We start from the raw sequence: 13,822 nt of genomic DNA, 5'->3' as shown, positions 1-13,822 counted from the left end.
TGGAAACGAATTTATCCTTCTCCTCGACAGCACAAGTCCTCACATAAGTCTGCTCACCCGACAGGTACTCACTGAAACCTCGCTGGACTGTTCTTCCCCAGCCACCCTATAGCCCGGGTCTCGCACCTTCTGACTTCCATCTGTTAGATCCAACGCAGCATGTACTCGGCGTGAAGTAGTATTGGGGTGATGGTGAGGTTATTAGTGCAGCAAGACGATGGCTCCGGCGTTGACCGGTAGCGTGATAACATCTGGGCATACGGGCTGTCACAGTAAGGTGACGTAAGGCTGTCGTATTCAACGATCGTGAAAAATGGTGTTTTGTTGCTAAAGGAGTGGGGAATAATATTGTACACTGTGATCCTGAATTAAACCAGCATCCGTTCGGGAGAAAAGTATTGCGTTACTTTCTGAACGCCCCTTCTGTAAGGCGATGTCTGTTAAACTGACACTGTACGAGATTTTAGGAATGCTAACGCGTTACTAATTTCCTCCCTACATGACATTTCGACAGCTTCCATAGGTATCTTCGCTAGGCCTCATTGCAACGAAGAGAAGTAGCGAAGTTAAAGAAATATCGTGTAGCGAATACATTTGTAACTCAGTTGTATACATAAATTGTTGTAAAACATTAAAGCCTACGGAGAAAACCTGAACTCGTTGTCGCTTGTCCCATGGTTATTACTACCGGGAATTTAATTCTGGTTGTCCACCTGCTGCCAGACGTAGCTTATCACCTGTCATACCAGTAGATGGTATGCCACCTATAATTGATTGATACATTATTGCGTGATCACATTGATAGTTACTTGCATGAAAGCCATAAAATTTACAAGACCATTAAAAATTGAAATATTATTCTTTTACGAACAGAATGAAATGGTACTCGCATTTGACATAGATTCCATACCCGGTTGTTTGAGAACGTTATCCTACACACCTCTTCTAGTCCGTATTTTATGCGTCAGTATTCTGTGGTTTATGTCTCCTTTTATCCACAAAAATTCACCCTTAAATTAACAATATAATTAACGTTTAATAAAGAATTTTCAGGCGTTACCGCATTCAATTTCATTTTTGTATTTTCACCTAACATTCAGAATGTAATTAAACTGACCGATCTGGAACTAATTTGTTACCCGCTGACCGCAAACTCATTTCCGTGTTTACTTCTGGACATTACGAGAAGTTATAGTGAAATTGGCATTTTTCCGGCCGGAATATTTGTTCTCTGTTAATTAACAAAGCGCATTTGAACGTGGTGGTTGTGAATTTACTGTCGCGTGTACCTCAGAACCAAGATCAAATGAAAGATGCACAAGTAATAGCGCTTACGATTCGTTACGTACAATGTCTATACTGCCGTGAATTTATCAAGAAAATATGGTACAAATCAGCGAAGTCTTCCAAGGTATCACATTAACGCAGCACTAATACACAGTAGAGCCATGGAAACCAGTACACCTGCCTAATATCGTTTAGGGCCCCTACGAGTACGCAGAAGTGTCACAACATGACGTGCCAACTACTCGACTAACGTCTGAAGCAGTGCTGGAGGGAACTGACACCATCTGTGTGATTGGGGGAGGGGGGGGGGGGGTCGTTGTGGAGAACTCTTTTGAACAGCACGTCGCAAGGCATCCCAAATATGGTCAATAATGTTCATGTATGGGGAGTTTGATGGCCAGCGAAAGTGTTTAAACTCAGAAGAGTATTCCTGGAGCCACTCTGTAGCAACTATGGACGTGTGGGGTGTTGCATTGTCTTGCTGGATTTGTCCATGCCCGTCGGAATGCACATGAATGGGTGCAAGTGATTAGACAGCATGCTTGCGTACATGTCACCTGTCAGAGTCATATCTAGAGGTATCAGGGTCCCACATAACTCCAGCTGAACACTCCCCACGCCATTATAGAGCCTCCACCAGATGGAACAGTCGCCTGCTGCCATGCAGGGTCAAGGGATTCATGAAGTCGTCTCAATAGCCGTGCACGTCCATCCGCTGGATACAATTTGAAAAGAGACTCGTCGTACCAGGCAACGTGTTTTCAGTCATCAACAGTCCAATGTCGGTGTTGACGTACCCAGGCGAAGCAGAAAGCCTACTGTCGTGCAGTCATCAAGGGTAAACTAATGGGCCATCGGCTTCGAAAGCCCATATCGATGATGTTTCGTTGAATGGTTCGCCCACGGACACTTGTTGATTGCGCAGCAGTGAAATCTGCAGCAATTTGCAGAACGGTTACACTTCTGTCACGTAGAACGACTGTCTTCAGTCGCTGTTGGATCCGTTCTTTCCGGCCGCAGCGATGTCGGAGATTGAATGTGTTACCGTATTTCTGATATTCACGGGACACTCATGAAATCGTCGTACGGGAAAATTCCCACTTCATCGCTACCTCGGAGATGCTATTACAGAGTGTTCAGACTCAATTAAATTTTGATAACTTGCAATTGTAGCAGCAGTAATCGATCAGCAACTGTGCCAGACACTTGTGTTATATAGGCGTTGCCGACAGCAGCGCCATATTCCGGCCGTTTACATATCTTTCTATTTTAACACACATGTATATACGCATTTCTTTGGCGCTTCAGTGTGAAAGTCAAAGGTGAATGTATTTCGCATAGGGATTGCATTGTATGGACCGTTTGATAAGGTATGTCTTATACAGTGAGGAACTTCTTCATACTATTTCTGTGGTGTCACCACCAGACACCACACTTGCTAGGTGGTAGCCTTTAAATCGGCCGCGGTCCATTAGTATACGTCGGACCCGCGTGTCGCCACTGTCAGTGATTGCAGGCCGAGCGCCACCACACGGCAGGTCTAGAGAGACGTACTAGCACTCGCCCCAGTTGTACAGCCGACTTTGCTAGCGACGCTACACTGACAACTACGCTCTCATTTGCCGAGACGATAATTAGCATAGCCTTCAGCTACGTCATTTGCTACGACCTAGCAAGGCGCCATAGCATTTGATACTGAGATTATAACATGTACCGTCAAGAGCGATGTACACCAATTGTGAATTAAAGTTAAGTATTATATCAACTACGTACTTTATTTTCTACTATTAATCCCCTTAACTGTTCCAGACCTCACGCCAGTCAGCGTGTAATCAAACGCGTGCATTTCGGCCTCCTCTAGCAACACAGTGTTGGCTCTTCTGCCAACACTACAATTTCTTAAGCCCAACGTGATATCAAACAATACTCTCCACAATACGTTAAAACCGAAGAGCTTTTAGTATCTGCATCTACACCTACATCCATCTCCGCAAATTACTGTGAAGTACATGGGTGATGGTACGTCGCCTTGTATCATTTATTAGGGCTTTTTCCCGTTCCATTCGTGTGTGGAGCGTGGGGAAACGACCGTTTACATGCCTCTGTGTTTTGTGTAAGTAACTTAAACTTGTGATTATGATCCCTACGGGAGCAATATGGAAGCAATTTTGGCTTATCGCTAGAGTCATTATTTAAAGCAGGTTCTTGAAACTTTGTAAGTAGGCTCTCTCAGGCTAGTTTACGTCAACCTTGAAGAGTCCCCTTTCAGTATCTCCGTGTCTTGCCGGTTCAACACTCACACACACGCACACGCGCGCGCGCGCACACACACACACACACACACACACACACACACACACACACACACACACACACACGCATACAAAAGCGCGCACGCGCCCGCGAGTGAAAGTGAAACTGTCGTGATATCCTTTCATTATTGGTGAAGTCTCCAGTGAGTTATTATCATAGTTGTTACCTTCGTTTTTTTGTTTTATAGAGTGGGATATAATTTGGTTTCCTAAACTAAACTGACATTACAAATAACCTAAATTGGAGGAAACAAACTGCGATTCATTGGCAGAACACTGAGAAAGTGCAGTAGGTCTACTAAAGAGACTGCTTACAGAATCCTTGTCCGACCTACCCTGGAGTATTGCTGTGCGGTGTGCGATCCGCATCAGGTGGGACTGATGGATGACATCGAAAACGTTCATAGGAGGGTAGCTCGTTTTGTATTATCGCTCAGATATTGAGATAACCAGTCACGAAAAACTGGAAAGCAGCTACAATCGCTTAGTAGTGGAAAGGCTTCAGGACCAGATGAGCATCCTATACGACTCTATGAAGATTATCCGAACTAACTTGCTCCCCTTCTAGCAATAATGTATCACAAATCGCTTGAGCAACGAATGATATCTAACTACTCGAAAAAAGTACAGCTCATTCCCGTTTTTAAGAAAGGTCGTAAGACAGATCCAGACAATTATAGACCTATAACGTTGACGTCACTCTGTTGTAGAATTATGAAACCTGTTTTATGCTGAAGAATTATGACGTTGTTGGAAAATGAACATCTCTCACATAAAAATCAACGTATAGATCCTGCGAAACTCAGTTAGCTCTTTTCCTCCATGAGATCCACATAGCAGTGGACAGCGGCGCTGAAGTTGATGCTATGTTCCTCGATTTCAGTAAGGCATCTGACACTGTCTAGCATTGCCGTCAAATGAAAAGTATACGAGATTATGAAGTATCGGAGCAGACCTCAGATTGGATACAAAGCTTTCTGGCAGACAGAACTCAACATCTAGCTCTTAATGGAACAAAATCGACAGATGTAAAGGTTATATCCGGAGTTGGTTGCTTGGTTGTTTCGGGGAAGGAGACCAGACAGCGAGGTCATCGGTCTCATCGGATTAGGTAAGGGCGGGGAAGGAAGTCGGCCGTGCCCTTTGAAAGGAACCATCCCGGCATTTGCCTGGAGCGATTTAGGGAAATCACGGAAAACCTAAATCAGGATCGCCGAACGCGGGATTGAACCGTCATCCTCCCGAATGCGAGTCCAATGTCTAACCACTGCGCCACCTCGCTCGGTAATATCCATAGTACCACAGCGAAGTGTAATAGGACCGTTGCTGTTTACAATATATATAAATGATCCAGTAGAAAGCGTCGGATACACATTAGGGCTGTTCGCAGATGATGCAGTTGTCTATACCAAAGTAGCAACGCCAGAAGATAATAAGAATTTGCAGAACGACCTGCAGAAAATAGATGAATGGCACACTCTCTGGCAGTTGACCCTGAACGCAAATAAATGTAACATATTGCTCGTACATACGAAGAGAAATCCGCTACTGTACAGCTACACTATTGATGACAAACAGCAGGACACAGCGTCTGCCGTAAAACATCTAGGCGTAACTATCCAGAGCGACCTTAAATGGAATGACCATGTAAAACAGATAGTGGGAAAATCAGACACCAGACTCAGATTTATCGGAAAAATCTCAAGGATATGTAACTCATCCATGAAAGAAGTGACTTATAAGTTGCTTGTTCGCCCGATGCTTGAGTGTTGTTCGTCTATCTGGGATCCCTATCAGGTAGGACTGATGGACAATATAGAGAAGATCCAACGAAGACCGGCGCGTTTCGTCACGAGTGTCGTTTAGCTTTTCGGGAGGAGTCGGACAACATATTTCTTCACCCCCCCCCCCCCCCCCCACATACATCTGCCGTATTGGCCACGAGAAGAACATTCGAGAAATTAGAGCCAATGGAGAGCCAATACAGAGACTTACCGACAGTTATTTTTCCCAAGCACTATTAGCGAACGGTACCGAAAGTACCCTCCACCGCACACCATTAGGTGGATTCAGGAGTATGATGTAGATGTAGATGAAACAGGGGAGATAGTGCCACAGATATAAGTGAACTGGAGTGGCAATCATTAAAACAAAGGCGTTTTTCGTTGCGACGGGATCATCTCATGAAATTTCAATCACCAGTTTTCTTCCCCGATTGCGAAAACATTCTGTTGGCACCCACCTACATACGGAACAATTATCATCACGATAAAAGGGGAGAAATCAGAGCTCGCCCAGAAAAATTTAAGTGCCCGTTTCTCCCACGCTTTTCGAGAGTGGAACGATAGAGAGACAGCGTGAAGGTGGTTGACTGAACCCTCTGCGAGCCACTTTATTATGAATAGCAGAGTACTCACGAGATGTAGATGTAGCCCAACGATAATTAGTCTTCTTAAAGAATAAGTCTGCATGTTAAAAAATGAGGCATTCTTGCTATCCAGAACAGTTACATATGTCGAAAATTTTTAATTATCCACAAGATCGGTACGCAAAGACCATAGACTTCGATCTTAGATAAAATCTTTTCCTGTGCATCATACGTTTTTGAAACTACATTTTCTTCAATGTAGTACATTAAATCTGTTCAACGGAATGGAGTATCGAATGAGTCGTTGGAACACCAATCCAGTTTCAGTACAACACAGTTTCAAGTAGAACTGCAGAATTTGTCAAGACCAAACAGAAATGTAACCGAAGTATTACAATTTCTCATTAACGTAAATACACGATTCTGAGACAAGTAGCTAAATAAATATTAACGTTTTAGTAGTGTATGTCTTTTGACATATGCGTATAGGGAGTTAACATTCTGCAAGGTGAAAAGTATTAAACCGACAAACTCTGGGAGATTGTAGGGGACATCAAAACAAATGTTTTTCCATAATGTCATTTTTTTCCTATGAGGAGTATTTAAACCGGTAGAGGAAGATTTCTCTGGCGGCTAATTAATTAAACCAACAAACACTTTTCCATTTTTTATGACCAAGAGACAAAACATTTACACAGCCCAATTCCAATGACAATAGAGTTTCAAAAAATCCTCCATTGACGGGTATACAAAGATTACACTGTCGGATCATGTTCTGGCTGACACGGGCAAATCCCCAGGATTATCCTGAATTGTTCCTGCTGCTGCTACTATCCGGGCAACCAGATCATCTTCTGATGCAACAGGAGTTGCGTAAACAAGGTTGCGCATCTCTCCCCACACAAAAAAGTCCAGAGGGGACATATCTGGGGATCGGGCAAGCAATGGTACAGGACCACCTCTGCCAATCCACGTTTCTGTGAACCGTCGGTCCAGGAATCGACCCACACGACGACTGCGCCCCGTCATGTTGCACCCACATGCGTTGTCTTGTAGGGAGCGGGACGTCTTCCAGCAATTCTGGCAATGCTCCGGCGAGAAAATTGTAATAGTGCCTGCAATTTAATGGCCTAGGTAGCAGATCGGCCCAATTGAACAGTCCTCAACATCACCGACCCACACATTAACGAAGAACCGCACTTGATGAGCGCTAGTAACTGTGGCATGTGCGTTATCTTCACTCCAAACATGCGAATTGTGCATGTTGAAGACTCCATCACGCCCGAACGGTGCTTCATCAGTAAACAACACACAGGATGGAAATGTAGGATGCATTTCACACTGTTCCTGGTACCACTGCGAAAACTGCGCTCTGGGTGGATAATCAACTGGTTCCAGGTTGTGGACTCGCTGTAAGTGAAATGGAAGTAACAATTGCTCTCGAAGCACTGTCCTTACATTCATCTGATTCGTCCCCGTGTTACGTGCAGTTGCACAAGTGTTGATTGGAGGATCCCGCTCCACATGCAGCAAGACACCTTCCTCAAATTGCAGCGTTCTTACGGTGCGACGGCGTCCCTGTCCATGTAATCTGCTAAATGACCCTGTCTCACGCTGACATTGGTACACAGCACCAAAGATCGTATGATGCGGGATACGGCGATTAGGATATTTTGTTGATAAACCCGGTGTGCAGCTCGTCCATTGTGGTGCGCTACGTAGTACGCAACAACCATATCAGTGTACTACTTCCAGGTGTATCGCTCCATTAGTAAACAGAGACAATGCACTACTACACTGGTGAACAGCAGTTGCCTATACAAGTGAAGAGCGTAATACGCCCTGTAACAACTGAAGACCGTAATACGGCCTCCGCCGGTTTAAATAGTCCTCATAGGAAAAAATGTCATTAGGGAAAAATATTTGTTCTAATGTCTCCTACAACCTTCCAGAGTTTGTCGGTTTAAATACTTTTCACCCTGTAGAGCTAAAGATCCACGACGACTGAAGGTCGTCCGGTGCGGCAGATTCGGGGCCGTGACGTCACAGCACGAGTCGAGTTGGAATGACTCTGCGAGCCTCACTTTGCTAGGACTGTCTGGCGTCATAGTGTGGGAAGCCGACGATTATGACTTCAGATCATGGATGGTAGTGACCAAGGTAATATGTAATAGACATACTACATCCTCATGCATTGCCTCTCATGTGACAGTATTATAACGCCGTTTTTCAGGTGGACAACGCTCGTTCAAATACGGAACTTGTCTGTATTATCTGTCTGCATAATGTTGAGGTTCTGCCGTGACCAGCAAGATCACCAGATCTGTCACCGATGGAATATGTGTAAGAACAGCTAGGAGGTCAACTCTATCGCCGTACGAGAATCCAGCTTATGAAAGACTATTTACGACAGTTTGGCCCAACTTCCCACGGGACATAATGCAATGGCGCTGCGACACCATTCCAAAGTGAACAGTGGGCGTATAGAGGCCAGAAAGGGCTACAACACCACTATGAAAAGTGGATACTTTCTGCTAAGTACTTCGCAAATATGACTAGATTTCTGAATTACTAACATGATGTCACACGCCTTCTCTACCTGCGAAGTTTCATTTTCTTCCCTCTACCCCCCTCTCCCCCTCGTTGCTTGGCTTCTGGTGACAGGTAGTGTATGGTAAGATAAATTCTGTCAGTGAATGGGCTGACTACTGTGCATGTTAAATTTTCCTGTTACGTTCCGAGTTGAAAAAATTACGGCGGCGTTCGCGAAAACTCAAGACCCACCTCAACACCCCAACAACCAGCAAGGTAAATCGTCAGGTCAGCCTGTCGCTTATAAGCAGGAAAATATCAAGAAAAATGATGGATAATGGGTATGACTTCAGAGGAATGGATTTACTCCATTCCATGACGTCAGCAGACTGTTCTTACTCCACGGAATGAGTTGACAGCACAAGCAAAAAACTCAGTGCAGGAAAACCGCAACACGACCGAAAGAAAAATTCGGTCGACTGCTAAATAGGTCAAGACGAGAAGCAGCAAACAGTACAGTTTCCACACTTATCTCCACGACCACCTGTAAGATAATCAACACTTTCGTAGCCTGTATCATCTGATTCTTCACTGCTTTCTTCACCTGGGACGCTGGAATATGTAGGTTCCCTATCGTGGCAACCGACAGTGTCTGAATCTGCTATCATTTTTATCAAAGGGAGCTACATCTTCAATCCGATTATAAGTAGTAGGTTCCAAATCGTGATCATTTGCGCTGTTGCAGATAATTTTCTTTTGTTTCTTGCTTCTAATACGGTATGTGTGCAGTAAGTAAAGAATAAATATAGGTTACATACTTATTTTGTTTATAAAACGCTCCTTGTAATTTATTTTGTAAGGAGTACATATACTATTCGATCGAATACACTGTGTTAGCACGATACTTTTGATATAAATGTGTGAACCTGTTAATTTTAAACTTGCAAACATAGCACTGCAATAGACGAATAGGATTAAAAGGGTACCAACGTAAGATAATTAAAGAGACTCACACCAAATAACTTTTTTCCGAAGACTGATTGTACCCCCAAGGATCTGACACGACATCAGTTACAATAAACATCTCATCAGACAGTTGTTGTAGATACTGAGAAAGTTTGCCAGTACTAAAAGATTCCTGTTATCCACCGAAGGGATGTACTCATAAATATTTTCCGTATGCGAATTTTTGGAGTAATGCTATACCAATTGTTTAATCGGAGACTATTTTCTTCTTTTTAATACTTAAAACCGATGTGCTAAATATAAATATGTTAACAGTCCTCTGCAAGCCTCCTGTATTTTGATGCAAGTTTCTAACGCTGTAACTACGTTATATGCAAATACATACTGCAGGAACAGCCCCAACTCTATATCCAATGTCATTCGCCCATTCGCCATCTCTTGAGGTACACACGAAGCTGATTTAACATCTGTAGATCCTCCTCCACGTCACCCCCTTTATTAAAAATGTACTATCTCTAGTTCTAAAACCTGTCACGGACCGAAGGGCCCGGGTTCGCATCCCACCCCGGTCGGAGATTTTCTGCATTCGGTGACTGAGTGTTGTCCTTCTCTTTGTATCGTCATAACAGGCACAAAATCGCCTGCATGGCCTTCTATGACAAATCTCAGTCTATGTACGTTCTTACGGTGGCATGGCGTAAGCCTAACAAATATTTTGAATTGTGGAAGAACACTGTTGTATCGTCTTTCCACTGCTGAGATGGGTGTATGGGCATGACCCGAAAGCCAATATATAAGTTTCCCAACAAACACCGATAAAGCTTAGTATGTAGTTTGTGAAGGCCTGCTGATCGGGTGTCAAGAAGGAACCCATATCCGGAAATAAAAGGCTGGGCACTGGAAAGGGTCGAAATACGACATGGGGGTACGTTTCGCATTATGTTATTAAACCCAACGTGAGTAGCTCATCATGCTGTCTACATTTCAAACGGGTTTCGATCTGTGTACGTGGTACGTCAATGCAGAGCCGAAGTCGGCAGTGCTGAGCCTCGTGCACGTGATCCAATACGTGCAGTAGTGTTGGAAGTATTTCAACGAATTCATGGGCTCGCGCGGTAGGATTGTCCGCTGACATTATAGGTGTGCCATAGACCATTCTCTTCATACTAACGGCAGAAGGTAGTCGAGAGGTATCACATCTGGCGACCGTACTGGCCATGGAACTGATCCGTCCCTTCCAATCCACCGATTCGGATACATGACGTTGAAGTTATACCGCATATCAACATCAAAGTGTGCTAGAGCTCCATCGTGTTGTTCCCACATGTCCCTCCGAACATTTAGTGGCACTGCATCCGATGAGGTAGGCAAAATATCTCTGCTAAATGTAAGGTAGACCCATCCTGTTAGACGGTTTGGCATTTGATATGGTCTAAGGAAGTGGTCGCCAATTGTCCCGACCCGGATGTTGATACCATCCCTCTGCTGGTTATTTTGAATCACTTGCGCACACGAATCTGAGTACTCCCAAACACACATGTTGTGCAAGTTTACAAACATCTATAGATGGTAGTCCTCCTTCCGTAAGGCCTGGAATTTCTGCAGATGGTAAAGATGGAGCTGGTGTTCGTGGACAGCACGAGTCACGGCATTTTGACCTATGTGGAGCGATGTACCACTTGTCGAGCGCTGGTGGCTGGACCCTCTTCGAACATTGTCAGAACGTACTCCTCAAACTGTAGGGTTCGAGCCTCGGATGGACAGCCTCATAACGTCTAACGTGCTAAGTCTTCTGACTGGTTTAATGCGGTCCGCCACAAATTCCTCTGTTGTGCCACTGTGCCAACTTTTCATCCCTGATTAGCAGTTGAAACTTACGTCCTCAATTATATTATAGATGTAACCTAGTCTCAGGCACCCTCTACAGTTTTTACCTTCTACAACAAACTCTAGTACGATGGAAGTTAAGCCGGCTGGTGTGGCCGTGCGGTTCTAGGCGCTACAGTCTGGAACCGCGTGACCGCTACGGTCGCAGGTTCGAATCCTGCCTCGGGCATGGATGTGTGTGATGTCCTTTGGTTAGTTAGGTTTAAGTGGTTCTAAGTTCTAGGGGACTGATGACCACAGATGTTAAGTCCCATAGTGCTCAGAGCCATTTGAACCATTTTTTGAACGATGGAAATTATTCCCTGGTGTCTTAACGGATGTCCTATCATCTTGTTCCTCCTTCTTGTCAGTGTTTGTCTCATATTCTTCTCCTCGCCGATCCTGCGGAGAACCTTCTCAATCCTTACCTTACCAGTATACAAAATATTCGACATTACTCTGTAGCACCACATCACAAAAGCTTCTACTCTCACCTGTTCCGGTTTCCCCACAGTCCATGACTCACTGCCAGAAAATGCTTTACTCCACAAGTACATTTCAGAAATTTGTTTCTCGAATTAAGACCTGTGTTCGATGCTAGCTGAATTGTCTTGGCCAGGATTGCTCATTTGCCAGTACTAGTCCGCTTTTGATGTCCTCGCGGCTCCGTCCGTCATGGGTTACTTTACCGCTTGGGTAGCAGAATTCCCTAACTTCAACTATTTCTTGATCACCAATTAGAATATGTGTGCAAAAAGGCTGTGAGGAGGAATGTAGCGCATACGCAGGAATGTTCTTAGCCTCAGTTCGACAGTCAGCAGTAGACATTTGGGTAAAGGGTTACATACGTTCCATATTCAGGTACCAAAACGAATCGACTAAATACACCAAGACACCCTGTATATACTATCAAGAATATGATCTGACATTTCACAAAATCGTATTCTGTTCGCTAAGGGAATGTACAGAGTTGAAAAAAAATCAAATCCAGCGGGACGCTGCGATCCACTGCTTTCTGCTACCATTGATGAAGAGAACTATTTCATTTCGATTAGATGTCTTGTTTGTGGAGACCGAGCTGACTCGCAAAAGGAGATGTTTCGTATTTAGTTTTGTTCGTCATCAGAGGTAAGTGAGTTATACTTCTTACAATTCTGCAACCAATTTATGTACAATTACGCGCATGTGTACAATGAAGTTTTTCGAAATTTCGAATGAGGTGGCCCTTCCTTAAAGCACATGAACGGCTGGATAGGTCCAAGGCCTTACAGTAATCTGCTACTACAAAGGGATCGACATCCTTACATAATTTATCTATAATGATAAAAATATCACTTTTCATTAGTTGATTTTCTACTCCACTATTACTTATATCAGTATCTGCTGTTTCGGCATTTGTGTGAGCACAAAAAAGAGAATTTGTGGTACATTCATTAATATCGAAGCAATTACAGAAGTAATATTTTTTGAGAACATTGCTGGAAATTTGTAGCGATGTGATAGATAATTAAAATATAAAGCATTCTTGATCTCGAAGATTATTAAAAACAAAAAATCACACGTCAGATGGTTATCGGTTTAGATTTGGTGAAGAATGATCTTCAGACCATGTCTTATCAGGTGGTGAGCAGAGACGACGGCGGAGCATTGTAAGTGTAGAGGACACCACTCGCTATGAGCACTGATGGTATGTTAATTCCAGAATTCAGTATTTCCACCTTTTCCACAGCTTTAGTGTGTAGAAGACGTTGACCATGCTCATAAAAAGTTTCTGCGAGGAAAAGCATTTGTAGCATCAAGAATTTAATGTTTGCGCGTTGCACACAGTGTATCTTTACTATTTGGGTGTAGACAGCAAATGGTTATTTGTCTGTTTGCAATACGTTTTTGTTGCCATACTTGCTAGTGTGTGTAGTGGATGTAGGCTCTCACGCATTTGACGTTGTAATGTGGTTGAACAGCGCTATAATTGCCCCTGTCGTCTGATTTGGTTTGAACCTGCGACCTTTAAACAAAACACGCCAGTGCTCCAGATGCGTTGATGCCACTAACAGTCCCCAGGCACACGAGTCGTAGCTACAGACAAGCTCTGACTCCAAGCGGTCTTCTGATGGTGGCTACCGAGTTGGGCGTAAATCAGGAGCACTTTCGTGGAGAATGTTGTAAGTACCTGTGGATATTTTATACCTCCACAGGGGACCGGACCAACCGTCCATTGCGATAAAAGTCGATTCTCGCTGGGACTTTAGGAAACGGAATGGAAAATAACATCAGAGCATTCCACAATGTATCGCAGAAGGCGGCATTCATGAAGATTATGGGAACTGGTAGGATATATGGGAACGAATTTTCGACGTTGACGTTTGAGGAGCGAGAGTAGCGTCGTCTGCTTATATCGTAAGCATTCTCCTGACCGAGCGAGGTGGCGCAGTGGTTAGCACACTGGACTCGCATTCGGGAGGACGACGGTTCAATCTCGTCTCCGGCCATC

This window comes from Schistocerca piceifrons, chromosome 4 (assembly GCF_021461385.2).
Source record: "Schistocerca piceifrons isolate TAMUIC-IGC-003096 chromosome 4, iqSchPice1.1, whole genome shotgun sequence".
NCBI classification, from domain to species: domain Eukaryota; kingdom Metazoa; phylum Arthropoda; class Insecta; order Orthoptera; family Acrididae; genus Schistocerca; species Schistocerca piceifrons.
Note: the sequence above shows the minus strand (reverse complement) of the source record.